Source organism: Macaca fascicularis, chromosome 13 (genome assembly GCF_037993035.2).
Source record: "Macaca fascicularis isolate 582-1 chromosome 13, T2T-MFA8v1.1".
NCBI lineage: Eukaryota > Metazoa > Chordata > Mammalia > Primates > Cercopithecidae > Macaca > Macaca fascicularis.
The window spans coordinates 52,677,175-52,688,847 of record NC_088387.1 but is presented as its reverse complement, the minus strand read 5'-3'; the positions used below and the strand labels follow the sequence as shown (position 1 = coordinate 52,688,847).

Genomic DNA, 11,673 nt, shown 5'->3' with positions numbered 1-11,673 from the left:
TTCATTATACAGAATGGTTTGGCAAGAATAAGACTTGACCAAGACGAACTTTTAATAATAAAGCCTGTAATAATATCCAAGGAAATGAGCAAATTGACCTAACCATCCAAATAAGGAACTCAAGGAGTTAGAGCTTTGAGTTATAAACTGGAAGGAAATTGTGAGACACTGAGCTTGCAGGGCCTATAATCCCTTCACGTCGGAGTTGACCAAGGCTGATTGCTCAATGTAAGGTGAAGTTAACACTGTCTGCAATCTCCAATGGATATCCTAAATAAACTCAAGTAGACTCAGAAAAAGTAGAGTTTGATACCATTTATGCAACATTTAAAAGCATGCAATGCAGTCTAGACAATTATGTTATTATGCAAAACAATGCCAGAGATTGTTTTTTAATACAGTATATTCAATAAAAATAAAAACACTTGTGTGGTAATAAACGTCAGCTTCCAACAGTGGTGAGCTTTAAAGAGAGAGGAGGGAAGACATCAGGAAGGGAGCCAGCTTCAACTGTGTATGTTAATATTTCATTTTCTTTAAAAAAAAAAAACCAAATGCAGGGATGGCTACATGTTACAATAGTCTTACAGGACTATTGATAGGTACAGAGGTGTCCGTTACGTTTTTGTTTTTGTTTTTGTTTTTTAAAGACAGGGTTTCACTCTGTTGCCCAGGCTGGTCTTGAACTCATGGGCTCAAGCAATCCTCCCACCCCACCCTCCTGAGTAGCTGGGACTACAGGCAGACAACACCACGCCCGACTCTAGTTACATTATTCTTTGAATGTTTCTGTTTGTTTAAAAAATTTTCTGGCAAAAGAAAAGTTAAATAAAACAAATTCCACTTCTCCCCGTTAGTATTTGTATGATATTCAGCTTCCTTTTTTTCTTGTTGCAAACAGGTCTAATCTAGTACCTGCTAGACGGGCAGTCATGAGAAGTTCAGAAGAGGAACTGTGCCGCACACAGAAGACAGCCACAAACCACTCACCGCACCCTCAGGGAGTCAGCCCACTGGAGGGCGCTCGCTGGTGAGCCCGGGGCACAGGGATATGTGGTGGTGCAGACCAGCCAATGGGACATGTGGTGCGCAGTCGCCACGCTTTGCTCTAAAGTATGAGGCCAGAGGTGGTCCATTTTCCTTGAGACTGGAACAGATTAGAGCAATGAAGCTGGGTCCTGGTGTTCCAGTTAAAACAGAAAGAGGGTTTGGATCTGTAAGCCTCTCTGCTTATTTTGGCTGGCCAGGCTTCCTATTTCCACATCTGTTCACAGGTCAGGGGAAACAAAATATGTGGATGTAAATGTTTGCAGTGGTTCTAACACATCAGCACTTCAGGAAGCCAGATTCCGCCCTGCAGATCTATATGGGCTGACCGCCACCTGCAGGAACAGGCAGTCCGCCTGAGCGGACCAGAAATTGCTGAGAGAAGAGAGGTGAGTTGGGAATGGTTCCTGCCTTTTCCTCATCCACCTTCTGTGGCACCTTTGGTCACTCAACTCAATCAAGTATCTTCTCTTCACTCCAACACTTCTGAACGCTACCCTCCTTGCCACCCCTTATCTTCTGTTATCCCTAAAGTCATCATATCTGGGAAGATTCCTGTCTCTATCACTGCCTCACGACTGGCCTCCTCCTCCAGCCCTTCAGGGACCTCTCCCCGAGTCCTCAGTCTCACGTTCCACAGCCCCAGAGGCATTACTGGAATCCTCCCAACTCCTCCCCCACCCACACCCCTCCGCCCCTCCCCAACGATACCATCAACCAAGTTCTCAGGCACAGCACTCAAACATTCTCATGCTTTCCAGGACTCTGAGCTTGACTCTTTCCATAATACATATTCTCGTCATATCCATGCCTATGATTTCAGTTTTCTTTATGAGCCAGTGACTTCTGAATCTGTACCTCCAACACAGATGTCTTCTCAGCATCCCAGACACATCCTCCCAACCAGTTCTGAGCATGACTACCTGGAGAGTGTGCAGTTACTTCAGTTGCACCATGCTCAACACTGAGTCATTCTCTTTCTCCTCTCCAAACATGCTCATCTTGCATTCTCAAATTTAGCAAACTACCAGTGGCTCAGCCACCTAATCCTGACCCTAATTTTCTCCTAACTCCTACATTCAGTCGGTGACCATGTTCTGTTGATTTGACCTCTGACATAACTCAATGACCTCTTCCATTGCTGCCCTTTCCACTTCTACATTCAGGAGCCGTCATCTATTGCTGGTACATAGAATAATCCTTCCCTAACTTGCTCTCCGCACTCCCTGACTCTGGTCTAACACTCTCTCAAGTGGTGGCTCCGGAGTTATGGCTGTAAAACGAAGCACTGATCATTTTATTCACCTACCTTAAAGCCTGTGTGCAGGAACAAACCCAAACTCCTTACTAAAACACTTATTATCTTTCCCTAATCACCAAAGAAATGCTAATGAAAACCACCATGAGGTATCACGTCACCCCACTTAAAATGGATTTCATAAAAAAGACAAGGAATAACAGATGCTGGCAAGGATATGGAGAAAGGGGAACCCTCATACACTCTTGGTGAGAATGTAAATTGTTACTTTCTATGGAAAACAGTATGGAGGTTCCTCAAAAAGCTAAAAATAGAACTACCATATGATCCAGAAATCTCACTACTGGGTATATATGCAAAAGAAAGGAAATCAATATATTGAAGAGATACCTGGACTCCCATGTTTATTGCAGCACTACTCACAAAAACCAAAATATTGAATCAACCTAAGTGCTCATCAGGGAATGAATGGATAAAGAAAATGTGTATTATTCGTCCATAAAAATGAACAGGACATGAGATCTTATATTTGCAGCAACATGGATAAAACTGGAGATTGTTATGTTAAATGACATAAGCCAGGCATGGAAAGACAAATATCACATGTTTTCACTCATATTTGGAAGCTAAAAAAGTGAATATCATGAAGATGAAGAGTAGAATGATGGTTAGCAGAATCCAAGAAATGTAGAGAAGTGGGGAGGGATGAAGAGAGGTTGATTGATGTGTACAAAAATATAGTTAGATAGAAGAAGTAAGACCTGGTGTGAACACTATTTCAAAACAGAAGAGAATAATTTAAATGTTCCCTGCATAAATAAAACATAAATGTTTAAGATAATGAATATCCCAATTACCCTGATTTGAAAATTAAACATTATATGAATGAATCAAAATATCACATGTCCCCAAATACGTGCACCTATTATGTGTCAAAAAATAAAATGAAATAAATAAGACCGTATCACTTAACCCCTGACAAAAACAATGAACTCTAAGCCAGACTGCCAGGGATCAAATCCCAGCTTCCTGGCTTATTAACTAAGGGACCTTAAGGTCATGTAAGTCTGTGCCTCATTTTTCCCATCTATAAATATAAATAGTGATTGCACAGGTATGATGTGTTGGCTGCCATTATTAACTCTCCAGTCTCACTTCTCACCATTCCTCCACAAGTACCCTATGCTCTGTCCCTAAAATCACCAAGTTCTGTCATGACTACACACTGAAGTACTTGCTGGCTCATTTGCCTGGAATGCCTACCTTCCCCCTTGTAAGCCTGGATAACTCTAATTTAAAGCTTAAATATTACTTTCCCTGTGAAACCTTCCCTGATTTCTCCAATTCTGGTATATCTCTATCATACCACTCACAGTAAAATCCTATTATTTAGTCTCTACCCAACCCCCACCTTCCTGACAGGAAGGAACCATGACTTACTCATCTTTGTTTTTCCAGCACTTTGCACAAAACCATATACATAGTACATTCATGGTAGCTAATAGCATGAATAACTTAAAGTGGGGAACCTGGGCCTCAAAAATACAAATTGACTAGCTAACTCTTCTCAGTACTTTTCCAATCTTCCATATAACAGCAGTGCCACAGCTAGAAAGAATGACAGGACGTAAAAATGCATTGAACTATATAACTAGAACCCAGAGCTGTCAAGGAATGCAACCAAGATCTTTCCACTACACCTGTTGAAACTAACAGAGTTTCTAATTCAAGATAGCACACTGCCTTGCAAGATCACATTAAAATGACAGTAAAAATATCTAAAAGTCCATCACCAGAAAGAAAGTGGGAGTAGTCACCAAGGGACAACAGATTTCAATAAATTTCTGAAAATAAAAAACAATACCTAAGGAGCTGACAAAAGATGAAACAAGGTAGAAGATGCTGGAGCCTATAAGACTGATGAGTGGGGGTAGGGGGCAGCTACAGAGGAAGACCCCTGTCCTGAACAGCCCCGGGGAGACTCCCAACTCAGAAATGCCAGGTGCTAGGGTGGGAGTGGGATGAAGGGCTGAAAACAAAGAGATCAATGAAAGTCTATATGTAGAGCAGTCGTCTTCAATGCATCTCCTACCTCCACCATGCACAGAATTCCTAGCAGGCTGGTGTACTCTAATAACCACCTCCCTACTCCAAACAAAGCACAAGGTTCTTCTCTTTGGGAGGGGTAAAACTGGGAAAAGCTATAGCAGCCAGTGTAGGGCATTTGGAGTTTTCTTGCTAAGGTTCAACTTCCTGCCCACTGTCCTTAAAGGAAAGCCTACATGTTGACAAGCTCCGCTTCCACACACAGATTCACAATCACCTTTCCCTATTGCCTTATTCTCAAATATAACCAAACAACTAAAACCTCATTAGACACTTGAGGGAAGCCTATACTGTGAAATAGAAAGACCAATGCAAACAACCAGAAATGGGTAATTCAAAGGCAGAAGAGAAGGAGATCTCTAACTAATGTACTTAGAGAGATTTGAGACAATGTCACACAAAATAATAACAAAAGACTATTAATCTAAGAAACAATCTAAGAAAAGAGAAAAAAATCATCAGAATGATTGAAAAATAATGTTTGGAAAATTTTCCGTCAGGCAGAACAAAAGAAAATCTTAATTTAAAAAAAATATATATAACACAGGGCTGGGTGCTGTGGCTCACGCCTGTAACCCCAGCACTTTGGGAGGCCAAGGCAGGCAGATCACAAGGTCAGGAGTTTGAGACCAGCCTGGCCAATATGGTGAAACCTCATCTCTCATAAAAATACAAAAATACATTAGCTGGGCGTGGTAGTGGGCACCTGTAATCCCAGCTACTCAGGAGGCTGAGGCGGGAGAATCGCTTGAACCCAGGAGGTGGAGGTAGCAGTGAGCCAAAATCACACCACTGCCTGGGCAACAGAGCAAGACTCCATCTAAATATACATACACATATATATGTGTGTGTGTGTGTGTGTGTGTGTGTATATACACACACACACATATATACATACATACACACACACACACACACACACACACACACATATATATGACAAAAAGAACCAATCCAGAAATTTTGACTGCTAAAAAGTCCCAAAGGAAAAGGAGAATATAGGAAAAAGGAGAATTGTTTTTAAAATAGTACTCCAAATCCCCAAGTTGAAAGACACAAGTCTTTAGACTGAAGAATCAACCAAGTACACTGCACAAGAGAATGGATAGAGGAAGACTGATAGCTAGACAGATAGACAGATAGACAGACATATTGTGAAATTTGAAGATCCCCCCAAGGATAAAGAGAAAATGCTAAAAGCATCCAAAAAAGGTTTTAAAAAGTTGCCTACAGGAGAACAAGAACTAGATTGGTATGAGATCTCTCAACAGAAATCTTTGATTCTAAAAAGCGGTGGAACAAAGCCTTCAAACTCCTGAGAAAAAAAATCAGTATCAACTTAGAATTGTGTACCGAGCCAAACCATCAATCAAGCATAAAATCAGGACAAAGACATTTTCAGACCTGGAAGGAATGAAAAATTTACTACCTTTTAATGAATACGCTTGATGATATAGTCCAGCAAAATAAGGCAATTCAAAAAGAAAGGATAAGACACAGGACCCAGGAAGCAATAGATCCAATGCAGGGGGTTAAACTTCCAACCTCCACCTCCCAGGCTTAAGGGATCCTCCCACCTCAGCCTCCTGAGTAGCTAGGTGCACACCAGCACACCCAGCAAGTTTATTTTTGTAGTGATTGAGTCTCACTATGTTGCCCAGACTGGTCGCAAACTCCTGGGTTCGAGTGAATTCAAAGGAAACTCTAAGGAATTCAAAAAACTGAAAGGAATGTTTAAAGGCATAAACTCACAAAGAAAAAGAGATGACAGGATATCAAGGGTAGGAGAAAGAAAAAGATGAAAATATTCCAAAATTGATTGTGGTGGTGGCTGCACAACTCTCTGAATATACTAAAAGCTACTGAGTTGCACATCTTAAATGAATAAATTGTATAGTCTATAAATTATATGTCAACAAATCTGTTTCAAGAAAAGACGAGAGGCTGGGTGCGGTGGCTCAAGCCTGTAATCCCAGCACTTTGGGAGGCCGAGACGGGTGGATCACGAGGTCAGGAGATCGAGACCATCCTGGTTAATACGGTGAAACCCCGTCTCTACTAAAAAGTACAAAAAACTAGCCGGGCGAGGTGGCGGGCGCCTGTAGTCCCAGCTACTTGGGAGGCTGAGGCAGGAGAATGGCGTGAACCCGGGAGGCGGAGCTTGCAGTGAGCTGAGATCCGGCCACTGCACTCCAGCCTGGGCGACAGAGCGAGACTCCGTCTCAAAAAAAAAAAAAAAAAAAAAAAACAAGAAAAGACAAGAATGTGAGATGAGAAAATAGCAACAAAATTTCAGAAATTGAATGACAGATGGACGAGTGATAAATAACCGGAGACCCCCCCCAAAAAAAACCTGAATTCCAAGCTCACCGTAGAGAAAGCCTCAATGAAGCATCATTTACACCTTGGAGGAAACAAAAGATATGGAATCCAGGGACCTTGGGAAATAGGAGTGAGAGAGGGGGGAAGATAGGAGGTTGACAAATTAAGAATCAGTGAAACCCTCGAATGCCCTCCTCCATGCCACACAACGGGACAGCTACCAGTGGTGTTTTTGTCATCACATTAACATAAACAGAAACACTGCATAAACCAAGATATCTGTAACTCTATGTGAGAAGGATGAGGGATGGGAAGTGCATATTTAGGATGGTGGGGGCCAAGGCAGTTAGATGGAAGAAAGTTAAAGCCTCGTCTTTTTTTAATGGGAAGTCAATAGTAAATGCCTAAAACTAAGTAATGAAGAAATAGCATTGCAAACAAATCATTTAGCAATATGGAAGAAAACATCACACTGCTTGAAAGTGATGGCCTTCAGGAAGTGAGACAGTGGTGGCGGTTGGAAGAGGGGAGGCAGAAGACTGCTTTTTTTTTTTTTCTTTTTTTTTTGGAAACAGAGTCTCACTCTGTGCCCAGGTTGGAGTGCAGTGGCGCAATCTCGGCTCACTATAACCTCCGTCTCCTGGGTTCAAGCGATTCTCCTGCCTCAGCCTCCCAAGTAGCCGGGATTACAGGCATGCACCACCACACCCAGCTCATTTTCGTATCTTTAGTAGAGACAGGGTTTCACCATGTTGGCCAGGCTGGTCTCAAACTCCTGACCTCAAGCGATCCACCTGCCTTGGCCTCCCAAAGTGCTGGGACTACAGGCGTGAACCACCATGCCCAGCCTCCCCCTCCTTTTCTAACAGCTTGAGATATAATTTTTTTAGTATACTGCAGCATATATTTCATGAAAATATGATGTCAGCAAAGTGGAAGAAAGAACATCAACATTTTTGAGTGTATGTCAACACAGACAATATGTAAAGAAACAAGAATTTTTCTGTATATGTGACTTTATAGACCAAAGACAGTACTCTGTGTTATTCTAAGAGCAGTGACTATTTGGATAGTAACTGTTGTGATCAATAATTAATGCCACATGTCTATCCATTTAGGGATTATGTGTCTTCTCAAAGCCCTCGCAAATTGCTTTATCTGCCTTATAGGACTGAAATCACCACATCACATTTTTCATATTGCTGAAAAATGTCCAGCTCTGTATTGAGATATAATTTACATACTGTAAAGTTCACCCATTTAAAGTGTACAACTCAATGGGTTTTAGTATATTCACAGAGCTGTGTAACGAACACCATAGTCTAATTTTAGATCATTTCATCATCCGATAAGAAATGTGATACTGCTGTTTTAATAACAAGCCTTGTAAGGCATGGTAAAAGAAAATAAAATAAAAACTAAATGAAAAGAAAGAAACCATTAAGAGTGGTTTCCTCTAGGAAGGAGAACATGGGGTGTTTGGTGATGACATGAGAAATGGAGGTTTTCATTGTTGGCCTTTCTGTAATATTTTATGCTTCTTTAAAAACCATTTATGTGTGCTGTTTTGATTTTATAGTTTTCTTTAAAAGTTATAAAAATTCCTTAAACACAAACTTAATGGAAAGTCAGGGATTAAATTAGTGGCAGTGTTTGCCAAAGCCCTTTGGAAGTTGAAAGCGCTCTGCAGATTTGAGGAACTGTTGTCATTCCAGGATCACAGCAGAATTGGGTGGGGAAGAGATCACACAAGGTCAGCAACTTGGGAACTGGGACAGGGCCACATAATACCTGCTGGAAGGTGGCCACCAGCTGGGACGATGGGGCTGTCCCCACAACAAAGAGCCCTTTTTGGCGATCCCTGGGACTCAGGGGCCAGTGAGCCTGTCTTTGGGGAAGATAAGGCAGAGGGCCAAACCTCAGGACACGTGAGTGTGGCATGTCCATGACCAGAGACCAAGGCCAGGTTTGTGACATGACAAGGTATCAATGATCTAAGTATTAATAGAAAGAGAACTGTGGCATCATCTCACCCAGAACCATCTCTCCCCAAATAGCAGGTTCCACTTTTCTTGAGATTAGGTCCATTTTATGTTTTACATTTTCCTTTACTTTTCAGAAAAATGGCCCCAAGTGGGACTGCCTTTTTTTAATTCCAAGGAACACCACCGGCCACATCAGCACTGTTCTTGCCTCTGCCTCCAAGCTCTGTTTCTCATCTGGCTGCCGAGAGAATTTGCTGTTGCTCTGCCAGCAAAATGTCTCTGGGAAGAAAGGAATGGAAAATGTGAGGAAATTTCCTTCCAAAATCTTAAAGAATCCTCGCTCAGCATAACCAGTGAGAATCAGCTGCGCAATAAACCACACCAGAAAAAAAGGAAAAGGCAATTATAATTCCTCAGTGCCTGGTGCCCATTCAGATTTACAGCAGGACCTCTCTTCATGGATCCCCAAAAAGGTTACCATGTTGAGGGAGGGCTTCCCAAATGGGACCGAAGACATGAATCTCTTAGGCGAGGACCCTCACTGGGGAGTCCTGACACCGTGGAACCTGAATAAGGAATTTGAAGACTTGGACTTGGGGCTGGAAATGGTAAGGCTGTTCTCAACCTTCAGACCCTGATATGCCTGCCCAGTCATGACCATCGCTCACTTGTCCCTGGTATAAACCCCACCACCACCTGTTCCCAGGCCGTCAGCGGCACAGTCTTTAGGAACCCGCCAGGGGTATAACAAATACACCCCAGCAAAGCTTGTCTGTTTTTGTTGCTTTGTTGTTGTGTTTTTGTTTTTTGAGATAGGGTCTCACCCTGTCACCCAGGTTGGAGTGCAGTGGCACAATCAAGGCTTACTGTAGCCTCGACCTCCTGGGCTCAAACAATCCTCCCACTTCAGCCTCCTGAGTAGCTGAATACAGGCATGCACCACCATGCCTAACTTTTTTTGTTTCATTAACAATCATTCATTCTTTTATTTAATTTTTTATTATACTTTAAGTTCTAGGGTACATGTGTACAACATGCAGGTTTGTTACATACGTATACGTGTGCTGTACCCATTAACTCGTCATTCACATTAGGTATTTTTCTCCTAATGCTATTCCTCTCCCCTCCCTGCACTGCACAACAGGTCCTGGTGTGTGATGTTCCCCACCCTGTGTCCAAGTGTTCTCATTGTTCATTTCCCAGCTATGAGTGAGAACATGCAGTGTTTGGTTTTCGGTCCTTCCAATAGTTTGCTCAGAATGATGGTTTCCAGCTTCATCCATGTCGCTTCATCCATGTCACTTCATCCATGTCGGACATGAACTCATCCTTTTTTATGGCTGCATAGTATTCCATGGTGTATATGTGCCACATTTTCTTAATCCAGTCTATTATTGATGGACATTTGGGTTGGTTCCAAGTCTTTGCTATTGTGAATAGTGCCACAATAAACATACGTGTGCATGTGTGTCTTTATACTAGCATGATTTATACTCCTTTGGGCATATACCCAGTAATGGGATCGCTGGGTCAAATGGTATTTCTAGTTCTAGATCCTTGAGGAATCACCACACTGTCTTCCACAATGGTTGAACTAGTTTACATCCCATCAACAGCATAAAAGTGTTCCTGTTTCTCCACATCCTCTCCAGCATCTGTTGTTTCCTGACTTTAATGATTGCCATTTTAACTGGTATGAGATGGTATCTCATTGTGGTTTTGATTTGCATCTCTCTGATGGCCAGTGATGATGAGCATTTTTTCGTGTGCCTGTCGGCTGCATAAATGTTTTCTTTTGAGAAGTGTCTTTTCATATCCTTTGCCCACTTTTTGATGGAGTTGATTTTTTCTTGTAAATTTGTTTAAGTTCTTTGTAGATTCTGGGTATTAGCCCTTTGTTAGATGAGTAGATTGCAAACATTTTCTCCCATTCTGTAGGTTGCCTGTTCACTCTGATGGTAGTTTCTTTTGCTGTGCAGAAGCTCTTTAGTTTAATTAGATCCCATTTGTCTATTTGGGCTTTTGTTGCCATTGCTTTTGGTGTTTTAGTCATGAAGTCCTTGCCCATGCCTAGGTCCTGAATGGTATTGCCTAGGTTTTCATGGTTTTAGGTCTAACATTTAAGTCATGCCTAACTAATTTTTAAATTTTTTGTAGAGACGTGGTCTATGTTACCCAGGCTGGTCTCAAACTCCAGTCTCGAACTCCTGAGCTCAAGCAATCCTCCCACCTCAGCCTCCCAAAGTGCTAGGACTATAGGCATGAGCCACTGCACCTGACCTGCATTATTTTTTTAACCAGGACAACCAAGTAAAAGCTGTTATGAGAATGGGACATAGGAGAGGTAGATTTTGACTGGGAGGAAATTAAAACCCAATAAGAGACCTTACAAGGAGGGCAGCCCTGATAAGGAAACGTGGAACCCTGCTTTAGGCAATACTAAGTGGAAGAAATAACTGAAGGAAATGGAACTTAAGCAATCCAATGTGGTAAATAACCGATAGAAAAGAGAAAATGATGCAATGACTGGCAGCTCATTTTTTCTTTATTTCGTTTCATTCATTCACAGCCATTTTACTTGGAAATAAGAAAATGTATATGCGATATAAATATGCAAGTGAAGTACTGAGGACGATTTTCAGAATCTTGTTTGTAGATAATTACACCCAGGTGAGCCTCTTCTCCTGAATGTCACCTTGAATTATAAATGCCTCCCTCTCTTCTATCCTCTTAGGCAATGAAGATACATGGTGCAGAAGTTTTGAAATCAGCCATATCTGGCTGAAAGTCCTGAATCTGCCACTGAGTGGCTGTGTGACCTTAGGAGAGTCCCTCCACCTCTCTAAGTTCAGTTTCTCCATCTGATTCATTGTAATGAGAGCTAACACTTTCCTGATCATTTTCTAGGTACCAATGTTGTAAACCATCTACATCGATCAACTCTTTTCAACCTCA

General features: G+C 41.8%; 1 long non-coding RNA gene across 1 annotated transcript; it reads left to right on the top strand.

Moving 5' to 3' along the window:
* Window positions 1-901: 901 nt before the first annotated feature.
* Window positions 902-10,195, top strand: LOC123568366 (uncharacterized). Its single transcript, XR_006691668.3, has 3 exons — window positions 902-1,030; window positions 1,275-1,436; window positions 8,853-10,195. It is a non-coding gene; the product is annotated as an uncharacterized lncRNA (long non-coding RNA).
* Window positions 10,196-11,673: the final 1,478 nt, after the last annotated feature.